This window comes from Piliocolobus tephrosceles, chromosome 8 (genome assembly GCF_002776525.5).
Source record: "Piliocolobus tephrosceles isolate RC106 chromosome 8, ASM277652v3, whole genome shotgun sequence".
Classification (NCBI taxonomy): domain Eukaryota; kingdom Metazoa; phylum Chordata; class Mammalia; order Primates; family Cercopithecidae; genus Piliocolobus; species Piliocolobus tephrosceles.
Genome location: NC_045441.1, coordinates 14614986 through 14637328, shown reverse-complemented (window position 1 = coordinate 14637328; position 22343 = coordinate 14614986). Strand labels below are relative to the sequence as shown.

The following is a 22343-nucleotide window of genomic DNA, read 5'->3' as shown; positions in this document are numbered from 1 at the left end:
GTAAATGTAAACATCACATTTGGCATATTGTAGGATTACAGGTAATTTTTTTTTTTTTTTTTTGGTTTGTTTAAATGTCTGAAGACGAGCATGAAAATTATTTGATCAGGGTTAAAAATATTGTTCTAAAAATTAATGACCACTGGCCAGACACAATCAGCCCAGTCCTGTCCTGTAATCCCAGCACTTTGTGAAGCCAAGGCGTGTGGATCACCTGAGGTCAGGAGTTTGAGACCAGCCTGGCCAACATGATAAAACCTTATCTCTACTAAAAATACAAACACTTAGCCAGGCGTGGTGGCATGGGCCTGTAGTCCCACCTAATTGGGAGGCTAAGGGAGGAGAATCACTTGAACCCAGCAGACAGAAGTTGCAATGAGCCAAGATTAGGCCACTGCAGTTAAGCTTGGGAAGGAGAACGAGACTGCATCTCCAAAAAAAAAAAATGCTGGGTGCGGTGGCTCACGCCTGTAATCCCAGCACTTTGGGAGGCCGAGACGGGTGGATCACGAGGTCGGGAGATCGAGACCACCCTGTCTAACACGGTGAAACCCCGTCTCTACTAAAAATACAAAAATTAGCCGGGCACGGTGGCGGGCACCTGTAGTCCCAGCTACTCGGGAGGCTGAGGCAGGAGAACGGCGTGAACCCGGGAGGCGGAGCTTGCAGTGAGTGGAGATCGCGCCACTGCACTCCAGCCTGGGTGACAGAGTGAGACTCCGTCTCAAAAAAAAAAAAAAAAAAAAATTAATGGCCAGGCATGGTGGCTCATGTCTGTAATCCCAGCACTTTGGGAGGCTGAGGTGGGCGGATCACCTGAGGTCAGAAGTTTGAGACTAGTCTGGCCAACATGATGAAACCCTGTCTCTAGTAAAAATACAAAAATTAGCTGAGCGTGGTGGCATGCACCTGTAATCCTAGCTACTCAAGAGCCTGAGACATGAGAATCACTTGAACCCAGGAGGTGGAGGTTTCAGTGGGCCGAGATCGCACGATCACACAGCTGCACTCCAACCTGGGTAATAAAGCAAGATTCTGTCTCAAAAAAAAAAGGATAAAAATTAACATATGCAGGCCAGGTGCAGTGGCTCACACCTATAATCCCAGCCCTTTAGGAGGCCAAGGTAGAAGGATGGCTTGAGCCCAGCACTTTGAGACCAACCTGGACAATATAGTGAGACCCTGATCTCCACAAACAATTTAAACCTCAGCCAGGCGTGGTGGCGCATGCCTGCAGTCCCAGCTACTCAGGTTGCTGAGGCGGGAGGATCGCTTGAGCCCAGGAGCTGGAAGTTGCAGTTGGATCACGCCACTGCACTCCAGCCTGGGTAACCGAGCAAGACCCCGTCTCTAAACAAACAAACAAAAAAAATTAATATTTGCTACTTGGAAAAAAAATTGTCAAACCACCATTATGTGCAGGGGGATAAATGAGACGGAACACACAGAATGCCATCCATGAACACTCACTGTCACCGCCATGTGCTGGGCTCTGTCCAGGGATGGAGCTGCGAGGATGGAGGAGACAGAGCCTCTCCTGGGCGAGCCTAGGGAGATGAGAAGCAGCCACGCAAATGTGACTCCACAGCAGCTGGAGCACTGAGGGTCCAGGCAGGACATGGAGGGCTTCTTGGAGGAGGAGACATGCAAGATAAACCCTGAGATCCCCCTCCAAGGCCAAGGAGAGGAGGCCATGTTTTCCAGGCACAGGAACTGTGTGTGGGGAGGCCCCTGAACATAAGGGAGCCGGGGATCATCCGGGGCTGCGCACGGGGCAGAGTCTCTCACCACTGGGATGTGGGACCTGAGAAAGGAGAAGCAGGAGAGGAAGATGAAAACTCAATACACAGCCAGAGGCTGGACCCAGTGGCTCGTGCCAGTAATCCCAGCTCTTTGGGAGGCTGAGGCAGGAGAATCACTTGAGGCCGGAAGTTCAAGGCTAGCCTAGGGAACATAGCAAGACCCCCATTTCTACAAAATAAAAATTAAAAAATTAGCCTGTGTGGTAGTGTGCATCTGTAGTCTCAGCTACTTAGGAGACTGAGGCGGGAGGATCACTTGAGCCCAGGAGTTCAAGACTACAGTAAGCCATGATCGCACCACTGCACTCCAGCCTACACAACCCAGCAAGACTCTGTTTCAAAAAAAAAAAAAAAAAAAAAAAATGGAGCCAGATGCTGACAGATGGCAAATATCAGCCCAAGGAGTTCGCAGTTTCTTCTTGGGTCCTGGGGAGGCCACTGAAGATTTTTAGCAAAGACTGTCATGATTGAGATTTTAGAAAGCTCATGTTGCCTGCAGTGTGCATGGTGGATATGAGAGGGGCAACCGGGACCATGTGGACTGGGAGGGGAAGGAACATAAAGACACAGGCGGCCAGGTGTGGTGGCTCACACCTGTAATCCCAGCACTTTGGGAGGCCGAGGCAGGTGGATCACCTGAAGTCAGGAGTTTGAGACCAGCCAGGCCAACATGGTGAAACCCTCGTCTCTATTAAAAACACAAAAATTAGCCAGGTGTGGCGGCAGCCACCTGTAATCCCAGCCACCCAGGAGGCTGAGGCAGGAGAATTGCTTGAACCTGGAGACGGAGGTTGCAGTGGGCAGAGATCGCGCCATTGCACTCCAGCCTGGGCGAGAGAGCAAGACTCCATCTCGGGGGAAAAAAAAAAAAGACACTGGCCTAGACAGGAAAGACACTGAGGCCCTAGAGTCTAGAAAAACCTTGTCCAACCTGCGGCCCACGAGTCACATGCAGCCCAGGATGGCTTTTGTTTGTTCTTTGTTTGTTTGTTTGTTTTTGAGATGGAGTCTCGCTCTGTCGCCCAGGCTGGAGTGCAGTGGCACGACCTCAGCACACTAAACATCTACCTCCTGGGTTCAAGTGATTCTCCTGCCTCAGCCTCCTGAGTAGCTGGGACTACAGGTGCACCCCACCACACCCGGCTAATTTTTACATTTTTTTGTAGAGGTGGGGTTTCACTATGTTGGCCAAGCTGGTCTTGAACTCCTGACCTCAGGTGATCTGCCCACCTCAGCCTCCCAAAAAATATATATATATATATATTTTTTAATTAGCCAGGTGTGATGGTGCATGTCCATGTCCCAGCTACTTGGCAGGCTGAAGCAGGAGGATTGCTTGAGCCTGGGAGGTCAAGGCTGCAGTGAGCTATGATCGCGCCCCTGCGCTCCAGCCTGGGCAACAGAGGGAGACCCTGTCTGAAAATAAAAAAGGTGGTGGGGGCCTGTGACCACCCCCCTTTTAATTTTGGCCCAACCTTAGTAACAGAATAGTCATTGAGTAGGGCAAAAGTGATGTTATGATGTTTTTCAGCCTCCAATTTACAGTCTAAAACATGTATGCAGTAGCCCCGAGCTGTCGTGTAAATGGATTCACAGCCCTGAGGCCACCATGCTGCAAGGAAGCCCAAGCTAACCCTAGGATGTGCCCTGAAACTATATGAAGACACATCCCCAGCCAGCCTTCCACTATCCCATTCTTCACTGCCCCATTCTCACCCCCGCCTGCCTCCTTACTCCCTCCACCCCTCCACCTGCCTCCAGCCAGAATTGCACAGCCAAGTACTTCCAGAATTGCTGGTCCAAATAAATCATGACAGGCACTAAGTTTGGGGCAATCCATTTAATGCTACTAAGTTGTGGGATGGTTTGTTTGTGCTGCCCCGGGTAACGGATCATTCCTTAAGGTCACACACTAACCAAGCCATGATTTGAACACTGCCTCTCAAATTCACAAGCCAAACAGGGGGGATTTCCTGTTTAAAATGCCAAAAAGAACTCTTTCTTGCTTTTATTATTTTTAATTTATATATAATAATTGTATATTTATGTAATAATTGTGAGAATTTACGGGGTACAGCATGATATTTCAATATATGTATACAACGTGTAATGATCACATCAGGGTGATTAGCAGATTCATTTCCTCAAACGGTTATCATTTCTTTGTGTTGGGAATATTCGAAATCTGCTCTTCTACCTATTTGAATATAGAAAATAAATTGTTTTGTTTTGTTGTTGAGAAAGTCTCCCTCTATCATCCAGGCTGGAGTGCAGTGGCGCGATCTTGGCTCACTGCAACCTCTGCCTCCCGGGTTCAAGCAATTCTCCTGCCTCAGCCTCCTGAGTAGATGAGATTACAGGCGCGCACCTCCACTACCAGCTCATTTTTGTATTTTTAGTAGAGATGGGGGTTTCACCCTGTTGGCCAGGCTGGAGAACTCCTGACCTCGGGTGATCCACCTGCCTTGTCCTCCCAAAGTGCTGAGATTACAGGTGCAAGCCACAGTGCCTGGCCTCTCCTCTCTAATTCTATGAGATTAACTTTTTCAGCTGCCACATATTAACACGATCATGTGGCATTTGTTTTTTTTTTTTTTGTTTTTTTTTAATTGAGACAGGGTATCACTCTGTCATCCAGGCTGGAGTGCAGTGATGCAATCATAGTTCACTGCAGCCTCGACCTCCTGGGCTCAAGCGATCCTCCTGCCTCAGCCTTCCTGGTAACTAGGACTATAGGCGCACACCATCACGCCTAGCTAATTTCTTATTTTTATTTTGTGTAGGCATGGGGTTTTGCTCTGTTACCGAAGCTGGTGTCGAACTCCTGGGCTCGCCGGGCGCAGGGGCTCAAGCCTGTAATCCCAGCACTTTGGGAGGCGGAGACGGGCGGATCACGAGGTCAGGAGATCAAGACCATCCTGGCTAACACGGTGAAACCCCGTCTCTACTAAAAAATTCCAAAAAAAAAAAAAACTAGCCGGGCGAGGTGGTGGGCGCCTGTAGTCCCGGCTACTCGGGAGGCTGAGGCAGGAGAATGGCGTAAACCCGGGAGGTGGAGCTTGCAGTGAGCTGAGATCCAGCCACTGCACTCCAGCCTGGGCAACAGAACTAGACTCCGTCTCAAAAAAAAAAGAACTCCTGGGCTCAAGCAATCCCCCCACCTCCACAAAGTGCTGGGATTACAGGCACGAGCCACCACACCCAGTCCATTTGTCTTTCTATGTCTGGTTTATTTCACTTCACATAATGGTCTCCAAGCTTATCCGTGTTCCTGCAAATGACAGAATTTCACTCTTCCAAAGAGAATTTATTTCTTTTCTTTTCTTTTTTTTTTTTTTTTGTTTGTTTGAGATGGAGTCTTGCTCTGTCGCCCAGGCTGGAGTGCAGTGGCACGATCTCAGCTCACTGCACCCTCCACCTCCCAGGTTCAAGCGATTCTCCTGCTTCAGCCTCCCTCTCGAGTAGCTGGGATTACTGACTTGGGCCACTACCCCCGCTAATTTTTGTATTTTGTAGAGACAGGGTTTCACCATGTGGCCAGGCTGGTCTGAACTCCTGATCTCAAGTAATCTGCCCGCCTCGGCCTCCTGAAGTGCCAGGATTACAGACGTGAGCCACCGTGTCCAGCCCCAGAGAGAATTTTTTTTTTTTTTTTTTTTTTTTTTTGAGGCAGAGTCTCACTCTGTCGACCGGGATGGAGTACTGTGGCCGGATCTCAGCTCACTGCAAGCTCCGCCTCCCGGGTTCACGCCATTCTCCTGCCTCAGCCTCCCCGAGTAGCTGGGACTACAGGCGCCCGCCACCTCGCCCGGCTAGTTTTTGTATTTTTTAGTAGAGACGGGGTTTCACCGTGTTAGCCAGGATGGTCTCGATCTCCTGACCTCGTGATCCGCCCGTCTCCGCCTCCCAAAGTGCTGGGATTACAGGCTTGAGCCACCGCGCCCGGCCCAGAGAGAATTTTTAAGTCACATGGGTTGTGGGATCGTGTACCTTGGAGAGACAAAAACTTTGTTAGGAAAAAAGAGTAGGAAACCAAACAAACAAACAAACAAAAAAATAGCAGGAAGACAGAGGGCGCGCAGTGTGCTTTGGGTGAGGATTTACACAGGGCAGAAATGGTGGGAATGGCTGTGTGGCTTTGGAATGCGAAGTAGGTTAATAGAGCTGATCAATGCATGGCGAGTCTGGATGCATGATGCCATGAAGGATGCTGTTTTAATGAGGAGAGAGGCTGGGAGAAGGGCCAACAGGGAAATCCAGCTCTCGGGCCCAGACACTGGAGCAGCCTCCATGCTGCCATGGTCTGGAGAAAGCGATGGTGGGGTCAAGGTCTTTGACCCGTGTGCTCATCATTGGTGCCTCTGTTGGGAAGGCGGCTGCATGCTGCCAGGATAGTAGCAGATGAGGGACAGGCTCTGGGGTCTGCAGACCTAATTAGAAGGAGGACAGGGCAGGCCTGCTGGCTGTACCACGACAGAAGGCAAATTTATGACTCTCTGACCACAAAGGAGAGTCCCACGGGGCTGACGCCTGCCGGGAGCTGAGGAGTTCATGAGATTCCCATTCAGCCAGCCCCATGAAGGGGAAGGAAGGGACGAGGGAGGCAGGGAGGGTCCTTGGCTTTTTTTCTGTTTTTCTTTGGGTCTGAGACTCAGCCTTCCTGGACGGGGCTGGGAGCTGGCCAGCTGGAATAACGTTCTCTCCAGGCCCAAGTGAGCTCAGTCAACTCAGAATGGGCGAATGTGCTTGGAGTCCAGCCATGCATTCAAGACTGAGTACTGGACTGGGGGATCTCTGGTTGGTTGAGTATCTGTATGAGTTCCCCATGGCTGCTATAAAAAATGACCACAAATTAAGCTGGATGCGGTGGCTCACACCTACAACTCCAGCACTTTGGGAGGCCAAGGTGGGAGGATCACCTGCGGTCAGGAGTTCAAGAAAAGCCTGGCCAACATGGTGAAACCCCATCTCTACTAAAAATACAAAAGTTAGCCAGATGTGGAGGCACATGCCTGTAGTCCCAGGTACTCGGGAAGCTGAGGCAGGAGAATTTCTTGAACCCAGGAGGCGGAGGTTGCAGTGAGCTGAGACTGGGCCACTGTACTCCAGCCTGGGCGACAGAGTGAAACTCTGTCTCAAAAAAAAAAAAATTACCACAAATGTAGTGGCTTATAACAACACAAGCTCAAATTGGAAACTGGCCACACACAGTGGTGCATGTCTATAATCTCAGTGCTTTGTGAGGCCAAGGTGGGAGGATCACTGGAAGCCAAGAGTTTGAGACCAGCCTGGGCAACATAGCAAGACCCTGTCTTTACAAAAAATGAAAAAGTGAGCCAGGCATGGTGGCTCACACCTGTGGTCCCAGCTACTCTGAAGGCTGAAGGGGGAGGATCGCTTAAGCCCAAGAGTTTGAGGCTGCAGTGAACTGAGATCACACCACTACACTGGAGCCTGGACAACAGAACAAGACTCTGTCTCAAAAAAAAAAAATTAAGTAATTAATTAATTAAATAAAATAAAATTACAATTTTAAAATGAGTCAAGCATAGTAATGTGCACCTATAGTCCCAGCTACTCAGGAGGCTGAGATGGGAGGATTGGTTGAGCCCAGGAGCTGAAGGCTGCAGTAAGCTATGGTCATACCAAGGCATTCCAGCCTGGGCAACAGAGCAAGAACCTGCCTCTAAAAAAAAGAAATGTTGAGCCAAAGGCCCCCAAGCAAACAACAGAGTTTGAACATAAGGTCAGACCAGCCTCAGGCAGTAGAGTAGGCCATGCACAAAGAATGTCTCATCAAAGGGGACCAATGGCATTTACATTCACGGGTCTGGCCTATTTAAAAGGACAGACTTACTGTACTGACCTCAAAATTATAACCCTTCAACTTGCAGGTTCTCCACAGTTTCTTTCTTAGGGTGGGAATGGAATTGGGTTAGAGGCATCTTTGAGATGCTGTATTAGTTTGCTCAGACTGCTATAACAAAATACCACAGACCAGGTGACTGAAACAACAGAAATTTATTTTCTCATAGCTCTGGAGGCTGGAGGTCCAAAATCAAGATGCTGGTGGTTTCTCATGAAGCCTTTCTCCCTGGCTTGCAGACGGCCACCTCCTTGCTGGGTTCTCACATGGTCTTTCCTCTGTGCACATACACCCCTGCTGTCTCTATCTGAATGTCTTAATCTCCCCTTCTTTTTTCTTTTTTTTTTTCTTTGTTTTTTTTTCTGAGACAGAGTCTCACTCCGCCACCCAGGCTGGAGTGCAGACTGCAATGGCACAATCTCAGCTCACTGCAACCTCCGCCTCCAAAGTTCAAGCGATTCTCCTGCCTCAGCCTCCCAAGTATCTGGGATTACAGACTTGCGCCACCACCCCTTGCTAATTTTTGTATATTTAGTAAAGACGAGGTTTCACCATGTTAGCCAGGCTACTCTGGAACTCCTGAGCTCAAGTGATCTGCCCACCTTGGCCTCCCAAAGTGCTGGGATTACAGGCATGAGCACTGTGCCCACCCATGCCTCCTCTTTTTTTAAGAGACAGGGTCTCACTCTGTCACCCAGGCTGGAGTGCAGTGGTGGAATCATAGCTCACTGCATCCTCAAACTCCTGGGCTCAAACAATCCTCCTGCTTCAGCCTCCTGAATAGTTGATACTACATGTGAATGCCACCACGCCCAACTAATTTTTTAATTGTTTGCAGAGATGTAGAGACAAGGATCTTGCTATGTTGCCCAGGCTGGTCTTGAACACCTGACTTCCAGCCCTCCTCCTGCCTCAGCCTCCCAAATTACTGGGATTACCAGAGTAAGCCACTTCACCCAGCCTCCAGACTTTTTTGAATTCCAGAATTGAAAAGCAATTTTAGATCTATAATATGGTTTTTGGAGGACCGCTGAGGGACTCGGTAAGAAACAACAGTGGGGAGAGGAGAGCTTGAACTAACACTGGAAGAAGACAAAGAAATCCTAGGCCAGGCGCAGTGGCTCATGCCTGTAATCCCTACACTCTGGGAGGCCAAGGCAGGCAGATCACTTGAGGTCAAGAGTTCAAGACCAGCCTGGCCAGCATAGTGAAACTCCATCTCTCTTTAAAATACAAAAATTATCCAGGTACAGCAATGCGTACCTGTAGTCCTACCTACGTGGGAGGCTGAGGCAGGAGAATTGCTTGAACCCAAGAGGCAGAGGTTGCAGTGAGCCAAGATTGTGCCACTGCACTCCAGCCTAGGCAAAAGAGTGGTATTTTAGTATTTTAGATACCAAAAATAAAAACATTAAAAAATTAAATTAAAAATAAAAACATAAAAACCTGCCTAGAGGCCACGTGTGGTGGATCACTCGGGTAATGCCAGCACTTTGGGATGCTAAGGCAGGAGGATCACTTGAGCCCAGAAGTTGGAGACCAGCCTAGGCAATATGACGAAACCTCATCTCTACAAAAAACACAAAATTTAGCCGGGCATCTGTAGTCCCAGCTACTCAGGAGGCTGAAGTGGGAGGTTGGTTTGAGCCCAGGAAGCAGAGGTTGCAGTGAGCCAAGGTCTCACCACTGCACTCAATCTGAGCAAGAGAGCCAGACTCCATCTCAAAAATAAATGAATACATAATAAAATAAATAAAATATATTTTTAAATGCCTAGAACATTCTGTTGTTGTTGGTTTTTTTTTTTTTTTTTTTTTTGTTTTTTTTTTGTTTGTTTGTTTTTTCTTTTTTTGAGATGGAGTCTTGCTCTGTCACCCAGGCTGGAGTGCAGTGGCGCTATCTCTGCTCACCGCAAGCTCCACCTCCCAGGTTCATGCCATTCTCCTGCCCCAGCCTCCAGAGTAGTTGGGACTACAGGCACCCGCCGCCACGGCTGGCTAATGTTTTGTATTTTTAGTAGAGATGGGGTTTCACCGTGTTAGCCAGGATGGTCTCGATCTCCTGACCTCGTGATCCGCCCGCCTCGGCCTCCCAAAGTGCCGGGATTACAGGAGTGAGCCGCCGCACCCAGCCCATTCTGTTCCTCTTAGCAAGGCCTGCCCTCTATTGAAACTATTTTACCAGAGCCTAATTGGCCTGCAGAAAAAGAAAATGTCCAACCTGACCCCCTTCCTTCCACAACTGGATAAGAGAAATACCTATTCCAGCTCCCCCAGCCTTCCTATGTAACCTAAAGGGCAGTGGGGATGGAACCGAGAGAAATCTGTGAAAGTCACAACCCTGGGGCATAGGCTCACTGAAGACTGAGACCTGGTCTGGCTTGGTGGCTTGTGAATTACAGGTACTATTTTTGACAGCAGATCTCAAGAATTTACTCACCTTATATAACAGAAACTTTGCACCCATTGAAGAACAATTCTCCATTTCCCCTCCTCCCAGCCCCTGGCAACCACCACGCTATTCTCTGCTTCTGTGAGTTTGACTCTTTTTTTTTGAGACAGAGTCTCACTCTATCTCCCAGGCTGGAGTGCAGTGGCACAATCTCGGCTCACTGCAACCTCCGTCTGCCAGGTTCAAGCTGTTCTCCTGCCTCAGCCTCCCAAGTAGCTGGGACTACAGGTGTACCCCACCACGACTGGCTAATTTTTGTATTTTTAGCAGGGACAGGATTTCACCGTGTTAGCCAGGCTGGTCTCAAACTCCAGGCCTCATGTGATCCACCCGCCTTGGCCTTTCCAAGTACTGGGATTACAGGCATGAGCCATTGCACCCAGCCAGAGTTTGATTATTTTAAACACCTTATATAGGTGGGATTTTATAGAATTGGCTTCTTTCACTTAGCATAACGTCCCCAAGTTCAATCATGGTGTTGCAAATGACAGGATCTCCTGATTTTTAAGGCTGAATTAAATACTCCATTGTATGTATATATCACATTGTCTTTATTCATTCATGTGCTGATGGACATTCTTTTCTTGCTCTTTTAAAATAATTTCACTATCTATTAGCCTGGGCAACATGGCAAGACCCCATCTCCACAAACAATAAAAAAGATTAGCTGGATGTGGTGGTGTGTGCCTCGTAGTCCCAGCTACTCAGGAGGCTGAGGCAGGAGAAGCACTTAAGCCTGGAAGGTGGAGGATGCAGTGAGCCATGATCACCCCACTGCACTCCAGCCTGGGTGGCAGTGGTATCTTCAAAAAATAAATAATAAAATAAAATAATTTCATCATTTATCCCATCTATATATGTATTCTTGAATAATATATATGTATTCTTGAATAATATTGTTTTGCCTGGCTTTTTTTTTTTTTTTTTGAGACGGAGTCTCGCTCTGTCGCCCAGGCTGGAGTGCCATGGTGCGATCTCAGCTCACTGCAAGCTCCATCGCCCGGGTTCACACTATTCTGCTGCCTCAGCCTCCTGAGTAGCTGAGACTACAGGCACCGGCCACCATGTCCAGCTAACTTTTTGTATTTTTAGTAGAGAAGGGGTTTCACAGTGTTTGCCAGGATGGTCTCCATCTCGCATCTCCCGACCTCACGATCTGCCCACCTCGGCCTTCCAAAGTGCTGGGATCACAGACGTGAGCCACCGCACCCCGCCCCTTTTTTTTTTTTTTTTTTTTTTTTACACAGGATCTCACTCTGTCACCTAGGCTGGAGTGTGCAGTGGCACAATCATAGCTCACTATAACCTCAACCTCCTAGGTTCAAGTGATTCTCCTGCCTCAGCCTCCCAAGTAGCTGGGATTACAGGTGCACGCCACCACGCCCAGCTAATTTTTTGTATGTTTTAATAGAGATAGGGTTTCACCATGTTGCCCAGGCTGGTGTCAAACTCCTGGGCTCAAGGGATCCACCCACCTTGGCCTCCCAAAGTGCTGAGACTACAGGCGTGAGTCACTGCACCTGACCTGTTTTGCCTGTTCTTAAATTTGACATGCATGGGTGGGGGGAGGGGTGCTAGGGATAAAAAACAACACATCAGGTACAATGTACACTACTCGGGTGGCAGGCACACTAAAATATCAGAAATAAAAATGTTGAACGCTATTGAAATAAGAATTTAAAAATATTAAAAAGTCAGCCTGGCCAACATGGTGAAACTCCATCTCTTCTAAAAATACAAAAATTACCCGGTCATGGTGGCACGCGCTTTGTTACCCCACCTACTCAGGAGGCTGAGGCAGGAGAATGGCGTGAATCCGGGAGGCGGAGCTTGCAGTGAGCCGAGATCGCGCCACTGCGTTCCAGCCTGGGTGACAGAGCGAGACTCCGTCTCAAAAAAAAAAAAATATATATATATATATATATACTTTGCATGCGTGGAATCATTTTGTACATGCTTTTGTGTGTTACTCCTTGGTCTCATCATTATGTTCACATATGTTGAACATGAGATACATACATGCTGTTGAATGAAGCAGCAGCTGCTTCTTTCTTGTTCCATTGTAAGAATATGCTACAATGGCCGGGTGCAGTGGCTCACACCTGTCATCCCAGCACTTTGGGAGGCCCAGGTGGGCAGATCCACCTGAGGTCAGGAGTTTGAGACCAGCCTGGCCAACATGGCAAAACACCATCTCTACTAAAAATACAAAAAATTAGCTGGGGCCGGGCACAATGGCTCACGCCTGTAATCCCAGCACTTTGGGAGGCCGAGGCAGGCGGATATGAGGTTAGGAGATCAAGACCATCCTGGCTAACACAGTGAAACCCCATCTCTACTAAAAATACAAAAAATTAGCCAGGCGTGGTGGCGGGCGCCTGTAATCCCAGCTACCCGGGAGGCTGAGGCAGGAGAATCACTTGAATTCGGAAGGCGGAGGTTACAGTGAGCCGAGATCGCGCCACCGCACTCCAGCCTAGGCGACTCTGTCTCAAAAAAAAGAGAAAAAGGAGTATGCCACAGTGCATTTGCTCATTTCTTCTGCTGGTGGACACTTGGGTCCTTCCAGCGCCACTGCAAACAGTGATGTGATGAACGTTCCTGCACACACGCATCTTTCTAGAACATTCACCCAGGAGTGGAGCTGCTGGGTTATGGGGTGTAAGTCCATTGCTGGTGCTGGGGTTTCCTTGGTGTTTCTACAACTTCCATTGCCACCAGCACATATGAGTGAATTCTTTGTTTCAAATCTCCGCCAACACTAAGTATTCATGAGACTCATCTTTTTACAAGTGTAAATCAGATCATGTCACTCTCTCACTCTCCCAATTCAAGCCCTATTTTTTTTTTTTTTTTTAAACAGAGTCTCACTCTGTCAACCAGGCTAGAGTGCAGTGGCATAATCTCGGCTCACTGCAACCTCCGCCTCCCGGGTTCAAGCAGTTCTCCAATCTCAGCCTCCCAAGTATCTGGGACTATAGGCACATGCCACCACGCCTGGCTACGTTTTTGTATTTTTGGTAGAGATGGTGTTTCACCATGTTGTCCAGGATGGTCTTGAACTCCTGAGTTCAAGCAATTTGCCCACCTCAGCCTCCCAAAGTGCTGGGGTTACAGGCTTGAGCCACCCGGCCCAGCCTAGATATTTACCTTGATGAAAGTCCTGATTTGGGAATAGAGTCAGCTCCAGGGGTCATCATATTTTCTTTCTTTCTTTCCTCCCTTCCTTCCTTCCTTCCTTCCTTCCTTCCTTCCTTCCTTCCTTCCTTCCTTCTTTCCTTCCTTCCTTCCTTCCTTCCCTCCCTCCCTTCCCTCCCTCCCTCTCTTTCTTTCTATGGAGTGTCCCTCTGTCACCCAGTCTGGAGTGCAGTGGCATGATCTCAGCTCACTGCAACCTCCGCCTCCCAGGTTCAAGTGATTCTCCTGCCTCAGCCTCCTGAGTAGCTAGGGCTACAGGCACCCACCATCATGCCAGGCTAATTTTTGTATTTTTGTAGAGACAGGGTTTCACTATGTTGGCCAGGCTGGTCTCGAACTACTGACCTCATGATCAACCCACCTCGGCCTCCTAAAATGCTGGGATTACAGACGTGAGCCACTGCACCTGGCTGTGTCATCTAATTATTAATAAAAATGGGGAGCCAATCTCAGATTCAACTGAAATAAATGGAAATCTAGGAAGAACGTGGCCAAGCATCCGGTAGGGGCTGAACAAAGCCAGCATGAGGAAGCAGAAAGCCCCTTCTCCTGGTGCCCTGACCCTACTGAAGCAGGTTCAGACAAGTCAGGACAGGCCACCAGAGATAGCAACAGGCCAAACTCACTGCAGAAGGAATTGGGAAGGTGTGACAAATTGTTGTTTGTTTGTTTGTTTGTTGTGTGGTCTTGCTCTGTCGCCCAGGCTGGAGTGCAGTGGCACAATCTCGGCTCACTGCAACCTCCGCCTCCTGAGCTCAAGTGATTCCCCTGCCTCAGCCTCCCAAGTAGCTGACTCTATAGGCACCCACGACCACACCTGGATAATTTTTGTATTTTTATTAGAGCCGGGGTTTCACCATCTTGGCCATGCTGGTCTTGAACTCCTGACCTCAAGTGATCCACCTGCCTCAGCCTCCGAAAGTGCTAGGATTACAGATGTAAGCTCCCACACCCAGCTGAAGAATTGTATTTTCTAGAGATAGCCACAGGGATCTCTCCCATTCCCTATGCCCTTTCTCCATATGACCTCTTGCCCATCAAGAGGTGGGGTCTGGCCAGATGCGGTGGCTCATGCCTGTGATCTCAGCACTTTGGGAGGCTGAAGCAGAAGCATCATTTGAGCCCAGGAGTTCAAGACCATTCTGAGCAATATAGTGAGGCCCTGTCTCTACAAAAAAAAATTTTTTTAATTAGCCAGGCATAGTGATGTATGCCTATGGTCCCAGCTACTTGGGTGACTAAGGCAAGTGGATCCCTTGAGCCCAGGTGTTTATGGCTGCAATGAACTATGATGGCACCACTGCACTCCAGCCTGGGCAACATAGCTAGACTCTGTCTCAAACAAACAAACAAACAAAAATCCTGGGTGTAGTGATTCATGCCTGTAATCCCAGCACTTTGGAAAGCTGAGGCAGGAGGATGGATTGAGCCCAGAATTTCAAGACCAGCCTGGGCAACATGGAAAAATCCTGTCTCTACAAAAAATATAAAAGTTAGCCAGGTGTGGTAGCACATACCTGTGGTCCCAGCCTCTCAGGAGGCTAAGCTGAGAGGATTGCTTGAGCCCAGGAATTCAAGGCTGCAGTGAGCCATGAGTGTGCCACTGCACTCCAGCCTGGGCAACACAGCGAGACCGCATTTCTAAACAAAGAAACAAAGAAACAAAAAGATGAGGAGGAGGAGAGAGATGAAGAGATGAAGAGGAATAAAACATTGATGGAGACCAACCTTCCTTTTCCAATTAGCCTTTGTAATTTTGTCTGGACCCTGGGAGCAAGAGCAAGAAGTGGTTTTTTGTTTTGTTTTGCCTTGGTTTGTTTTGTTTTGAGATGGAGTCTCGCTCTGTCACCCAGGCTGGAGTGCAGTGGCGTGATCTCGGCTCACTGCAAGCTCCACCTCCCAGGTTCATGCCATTCTCCTGCCTCAGCCTCCAGAGTAGCTGAGACTACAGGTGCCCGCCACCATACCCATCAAATTTTTTGTATTTTTAGTAGAGATGGGGTTTCACCGTGTTAGCCAGGATGGTCTCAATCTCCTGACCTCATGATCCGCCCGTCTTGGCCTTCCAAAGTGCTGGGATTACAGGCGTGAGCCACTATGCCGGGCTGTTTTGTTTTGTTTTTGAGATGTGTCTCACTCTGTTGCCTAGGCTGGAGTGCAGTGATGCAATCTCAGCTCACTGCAACCTCCTCCTCTTGGGTTCAAACAGTTCTCCTGCCTCAGCCTCTTGAGTAGCTGGGATTACACCTGGCTAATGCTTGTATTTTTTGTAGAGATAGAGTTTCACTGTGTTGGCCAGGCTGGTCTCGAACTCCTGACCTCAAGTAATGTGCCCGTCTCGGCCTCCCAAAGTGCTGGGATTACAGGTGTGAGTCACCGCACCGGGACGGTTCTTTTCTCTTAGGTTTGGTCACCTGGTGCCTCTGAACTCCTTCTTCCATTCTCTCTAAATCCTGATGCACAATTTATTTGAAAAAGAGGAAACATTGGCCGGGTGCGGTGGCTCAAACCTGTAATCCCAGCACTTTGGGAGGCCGAGACGGGTGGATCACGAGGTCAGGAGATCGAGACCATCCTGGCTAACACGGTGAAACCCCATCTCTACTAAAAAATACAAAAAACTAGCTGGGCGACGTGGCGGGCGCCTGTAGTCCCAGCTACTCGGGAGGCTGAGGCAGGAGAATGGCATAAACCCGGGAGGCGGAGCTTGCAGTGAGCTGAGATCTGGCCACTGCACTCCAGCCTGGGTGACAGAGCGAGACTCCTTCTCAAAAAAAAAAAAAGAGGAAACATTTTCTGCCCCAAAAGTCCTTTTTACTGCTTTCTTTCTCAACAAAACCTGTACAAAATTCACACACTACTGTGTTCTATAGAGGAATGGGGAGGGGGACCAGTTCTCCACTCCCCTGGTCCTGCTGACACCTGGAGGGTGCCAGGAATGTTCATGGAAACAGCAGCATTGCAGCCTTCCTTCCTTCCCCACAGCTGTATCCGTGTGAGTCTGGACAACAAGGACTTGTCAACACGAGTCTCTCTCTTCTCCCGGTATAAAACAGAAAACAAACACAAAAGACGTTGGAGTAGAGAAGATCAGGAAAGGGTGGGTTTGAGATGTTTGGGAGGGTTGAGTGGGCATTTTGACAACTTAGCTTCTCCTTGGGTGGTATTTAGCAGACGCCCTTGTGGTTTAAACTGTAGCTTTAAAAATAAAATCCACTCCTGGCCGGGCGCGGTGGCTCACGCCTGTAATCCCAGCACTTTGGGAGGCCAAGGCGGGTGGATCACGAGGTCAGGAGATCGAGACCATCCTGGCTAACACAGTGAAACCCTGTCTTTACTAAAAATATCAAAAATTAGCTGGGCGTGGCAGTGGACGCCTGTAGTCCCAGCTACTCGGGAGGCTGAGGCAGGAGAATGGTGTGAACCTGGGAGGCAGAGGTTGCAGTGAGCCAAGATCCCACCACTGCACTCCAGCCTGGGAGACAGAGCAAGACTCCATCTAAAAAAAAGAAAAGAAAAGAAATAAAATCCACTCCTAATGCTACCCAGGGCCCTGCTGCTTGATGGAGAAACTGAAGAACATAAAGGATCTTATTTGAGGGCTTTTTGTTGTTGTTGTTGTTGTTGTATATTTGTTTGTTTTGAGGCAGGGTTTCGCTCTTTCACCCAGTCTGCAGTGTGGTGGCACAATCACGGCTCACTGCAGCCTCGACCTCCTGGGCTCAGATGATCCTCCTGCCTCAGCCTCCCAGCTGGGACCATAGGGACCATGCCTGGCTAAATTTTATTTTTTTTTTAAGAGATGGGGTTTTGCCATGTTGCCCAGGCTAGTCTCAAACTCCTGGGCTCAATCTAGCCTCCCACCTCCACCTTCCAAAGTGATAATTATAGGTGTGACGCACTACACACTACACTTAGTTTTCTTGTTTGTTTGTTTGTTTGTTTGTTTGTTTTTTACAGACAGAGTCTCACTCTGTTGTTCAGCCAGGCTGGAGTTCAGTGGTGCCGTGATAGCTCACTGCAGTCTTAAACTCCTGGGCTCAAGTGATCCTCCAGTCTCAGCCTCCCAAGTAGCTGGGACTATAGGTGCACATTACCATGCCTGGCTAATTTTTAAAATTTTTTGTAGAGACGGGGTCTCTGATACTGCCCAGGCTGGTTTCAAGCTCCTGGGCTCATATGATCCTCCTGCTTCAGCCTTCCAAGTAGCTGGGACCACAGGCATGTACTACCACGTCTGGCTTTTATATTTTTGTAGAGTTGGGGGATCTTGCTATGTTGCTCAGGCCAGGCTGGTCTCAAGCTCCTGGGCTCAAGCAATCATCCTACTTCAGCCTCCCAAAGTGCTGCAATTACAGGCATGAGCCACTGCACCCAGCCTAACAGATCTTTTTTTTTTTTTTGAAATAGAGTCTTGCTGTGTTGTCCAGGTTGGAGTGCAGTGGTGCGATCTCGGCTCACTATAACCCCCACCTCCCAAGTTCAAGTGATTTTTGTACCTCGGCCTCCCAAGTAGCTGAGAGTACAGGGGCATGCGACCATGCCTGGCTAATTTTTGTATTTTTGTGGAGACGGGGTTTCACCATGTTGGCCAGGCTGGTCTTGAACTGCTGACCTCATGTGATCTGCCCCCATTCAGCCTCCCGAAGTGCTGGGATTACAGGCATGAGCCACCACGCCCGGCCAGATCTTATTTGGAAATAGTATTCTTCATTGTAATTTTTGTTCTGTTTTATTTTTACATTTTCTTTTTACAACATATATAGGATTTGCTTGAAAACATCCCAGCCAAGAAAAAGAGGGGAAGGGGAGAATAGTTTGAAGCACATTGGCAAAATCCCGATTGCTATTTAAGTTGGGCAGTGGGTCCATGGGGGTTCACTGCACTCTTCCTTCCACTTTTGTAGATGTTTAAAAATGTTTTTTGTAAAAAGTTCCTTGGTTTTCCTTATGTTTCTCCAGAGAGGAAAAAAGATGTTCGGTTTTATATCTTAAAATATACAAGCTACTTTGTTAGAATAAAACTAAATGTGTATGCAGCTGGGCACCGGGGCTCACACCTGTAATCCCAGGGCTTTGGGAGGCCGAGGCGGGCAGATCCCCTGAGGTCAGAAGTTCAAGACGAGCCTGGCCAACATGGTGAAACCCTGTCTCTACTAAAAATACAAAAATTAGACGGGAGTGGTGGTGGGCACCTGTAATCCCAACTACTCAGAAGGCTGAGGCAGGAGAATCACTTAAACCCTGGAGGGGGAGGTTGCAGTGAGCCAAAATAGCACCACTGTACTCCAGCCTGGGTGACAAAGTGAGACTCCATTTCAAAAAAAAAAAAAAAGAGAGATATGCATTGGCACCAGTTGGTTTAAGACTGCTATGGGCTACATTTTGTCATCCCGAAATTCACATCTTGAAGTCCTAAGTCCCAGAACCTCAGAATGTGGCTGTGTTTGGAGACAGGGTCTTTAAAGAGGTGACTGAGTTAAAATGAGTTGTCAGAGTGGGTTCTAATCCAATATGGCTGGTCCTTATGTTAATAAGAAGAGGAAAGGCGGGGCGCGGTGGCTCAAGCCTGTAATCCCAGCACTTTGGGAGGCCGAGACGGGTGGATCACGAGGTCAGGAGATTGAGACCATCCTGGCTAACACGGTGAAACCCCGTCTCTACTAAAAAATACAAAAAACTAGCCAGGCGAGGTGGCGGGCGCCTGTAGTCCCAGCTACTCGGGAGGCTGAGGCAGGAGAATGGCGTGAACCTGGGAGGCGGAGCTTGCAGTGAGCTGAGATCCGGCCACTGCACTCCAGCCCGGGCGACAGAGCGAGACTCCGTCTCAAAAAAATAAAAAATAAAAAAAATAAGAAGAGGAAATGTGTACAGAGAGGAGACCATGTGAACACACCAGGAGAAGACACCGATAAGGCAAGTGTCAGAAATAACCTCATCTGCCAACCCCTTAATCTGACTTCTAGCCTCCAGAATTGTGAGGGAATAAAATTATATTGTTTAAACCTAGGTGTGATGGCTCATGCCTATAATCCCAGCACTTTGGGAGGCTGAGGCGGGCAGATCACATAAGGTCAGGAGATCAAGACCATCCTGGACAACATAGTGAAACCCCGCCTCTACTAAAAATACAAAAATTAGCCAGGCATGGTGATGGGCACCTGTAATCCCAGCTACTCAGTAGGCCAAGGCGCAAGAATCTCTTGAACATAGGAGGCAGAGGCTGTGGTGAGCCAAGATCGCGTCACTGTACTCCAGCCTGGGTGACAGAGCAAGACTCTGCCTCAAAAAAAAAAAAAAAACAGAACTAGTTCATCAAGAGGCAAAATAATATGACAAACCCTACTTTAATGATTTCATCTGGTTTCAACCACTGTCCACTGGTTTGATCCAGTTTCCACTGGTTTCAAATGACTTCATCCAGTTTCAGCCAGGTTAATCCAGCTTCAGCTGGTTGTGAACAGTTTGTGGCTCCTTTCAACCAGTTTCAGGTGGTTTCAGCCAAGGTCATTCAATGCTGGCTGGCGCCAACTTGTTTAACTCCTGTTTCAACTGGATTCAGCTGGTTTCCACTCTCCTTAAGGCTGTGCTGTCCAATTCAGTAGCTCCTAGCTACATACAGCTCTTTACATTTAAATTGATTAAAATTAAAGGAAGACCAAGTGTGGTGGCTCTTGCCTGTAATCCCAGCACTTTGGGAGGCCTAAGTGGGAGGATCACTTGAGGTCAGGAGTTCGAGATCAGCCTGGCCAACATGGTAAAACCCCATCTCTACTAAAAATACAAAAAACATTAGCCAGGCATGGAGGTGGGTGCCTGTAGTCCCAGCTGCTGGGGAGGCTGATGTAGGAGAATCGTTTGAACCTGGGAGGTGGAGATTGCAGTGAGCCCAGCCTGGGTGACAGCCTGCAGCCTGGGTGACAGAGCAAGACTCTGTTTCACATAAATAGATGAAATGAAATAAAAATTCCATTTCTGGCGTTATAGGCAGAATGTTTGTGGACTCTCCAAAATTCATATGTTAAACTCCTAACTCCCAGTGTGATGATATTTGGAGGTCAGAAGTTTGGGAAGTGATCACGTTGAGATGAGGTTGAAAGGGTGGAATTCACTTGATGGGATTCGCACCCTTTTGAGAAGAGTCATCACAGAGCTTGCTTCCTCTCTCCCTGTCTTGGTCCATTCTGGCACTGCTATAAAGAAAAACCTGAGACTGGGTAATTTATAAAGAAAAGAGGGATGTTTTGTTTCGTGAGATGGAGTTTCACTGTTATCACCCAGGCTGGAGTGCAATGGCACGGTCTTGGCTCACTGCCACCTCCATCTCCTGAGGTGGAGCCATTCTCCTGCCTCAGCCTCCTGAGCACCTGGGATTACAGGCGTCCGCCACCACGCCCAGCAAATTTTTGTATTCTTAGTAGAGATGGGGTTTCACCATGTTGCCCAGGCCAGTGTTGAATTCATGACCTCAGGTGATCCACCCACTTTGGCCTCCCAAAGTGCTGGGATGACAGGCATGAGCCACCGCACCCAGCCAAGAAAAGAGTTTTAATTGGCTCATGTTCCACAGGCTGTACAGGATGCATGATTCTGACATCTGCTCAGCTTCTGGGGAGGTTGCAGGAAACTTACAATCATGGCAGAAGGTGAAGAGGAAGAACTCACATCTCACATGGCCAGAGCAAGAGGATGAGAGAGAGGTGGGGAGGTGCTACTCACTTTTAAACAAGCAGAGCTCATGATAACCTTCCACCATGAGAACAGCACGGAGGGATGGTGCTAACCCATTGATGAGAAATCCACCCCACGACTTAATCACCTCCTACCAGGCCCCACCTCCAACACTGGGGATTACAATTTGACATGATACCTTTTTCTTCTTCTTCTTCTTCTTCTTCTTCTTCTTCTTCTTCTTCTTCTTTTTATTCTTTTTCTTGTCTTTTTTTTTTTTTTTTGAGACACAATTTCACTCTGTCGCCCAGGCTGGAGTGCAGTGGCACTATCTGGGCTCACTGCAACTTCTGCCTCCCAGGTTCAAGCAATTCTCCTGCCTCAGCCTCCCGAGTAACTGGGATTACAGGCGCCCGCCACCACACCCTGCTAATTTTGTATTTTTAGTGGAGACAGGGTTTCACCATGTGGTCCAGGCTAATCTCAAACTCCTGACCTCAGGTGATCCACCCACCTTGGCCTCCCAAAGTGCTGGGATTACAGGTATGAGTCACTGTGCCTGGTCTCGACATGAGATTTAAGCAGGGGACACAGAGCCAAACTATATCACTCTCCATCATGTGAGGATACGGGGAGAAGACAGCCATCCACAGACCAGGAAGTGGGCCCTCACCAGACACCAATCTGCTGGTTCCTCAATCTTGGAATTGTGAGAGAGAAATGTGTGTTGTTTAAGCCACCCAGCCTACGGTTTTCTGTAATAGAAGCCCAAATGGACTAATTTCAAAACACCAAATGGACAATTCCAGTGGCCAAGAGGGCCAGGACCACATGTGTTCAAGAGGCCAGCATATTGGATGGTACATTCATAGAATATTTCCATCACCACAGATGGTCCTTCTGGGCAGCTCTGCTCTCGGGAGGAGTTCAGATGTAGAGATCATGGCAGCAAAAGTCTCTCAGAGTTAGGTGAGAGGCCTCACCTAACTCATGAGCAGCAAAAGTCTCATGAGTTAGGCAGCAAAAGTCTCTCAGAGTTAGATAGAGAAGTCTGTTACTGGCCGGGTGCGGTGGCTCACGCCTGTAATCCCAGCATTTTGGGAGGCCAAGGCGGGCAGATCACAAGATCAGGAGATCGAGACCATCCTGGCTAACACGGTGAAACCCCGTCTCTACTAAAAACACAAAAAATTAGATAGGTATGGTGGTGGGCACCTGTAGTCCCAGCTACTCGAGGGCTGAGGCAGGAGAATGGAGTGAACCTGGGAGGCGGAGCTTGCAGTGAGCTGAGATCGCGCCACCGCACTCCAGCCTGGGCGACAGAGCGAGACTCCGTCTCATTAAAAAAAAAAAAA

At 48.5% G+C, this 22343-nt stretch overlaps 1 pseudogene; it reads right to left on the bottom strand.

Annotated features, from left to right (window-relative positions):
• Nucleotides 1-6629, bottom strand: part of LOC111547009 — a 36692-nt pseudogene extending 30063 nt beyond the window's left edge.
• Nucleotides 6630-22343: the final 15714 nt, after the last annotated feature.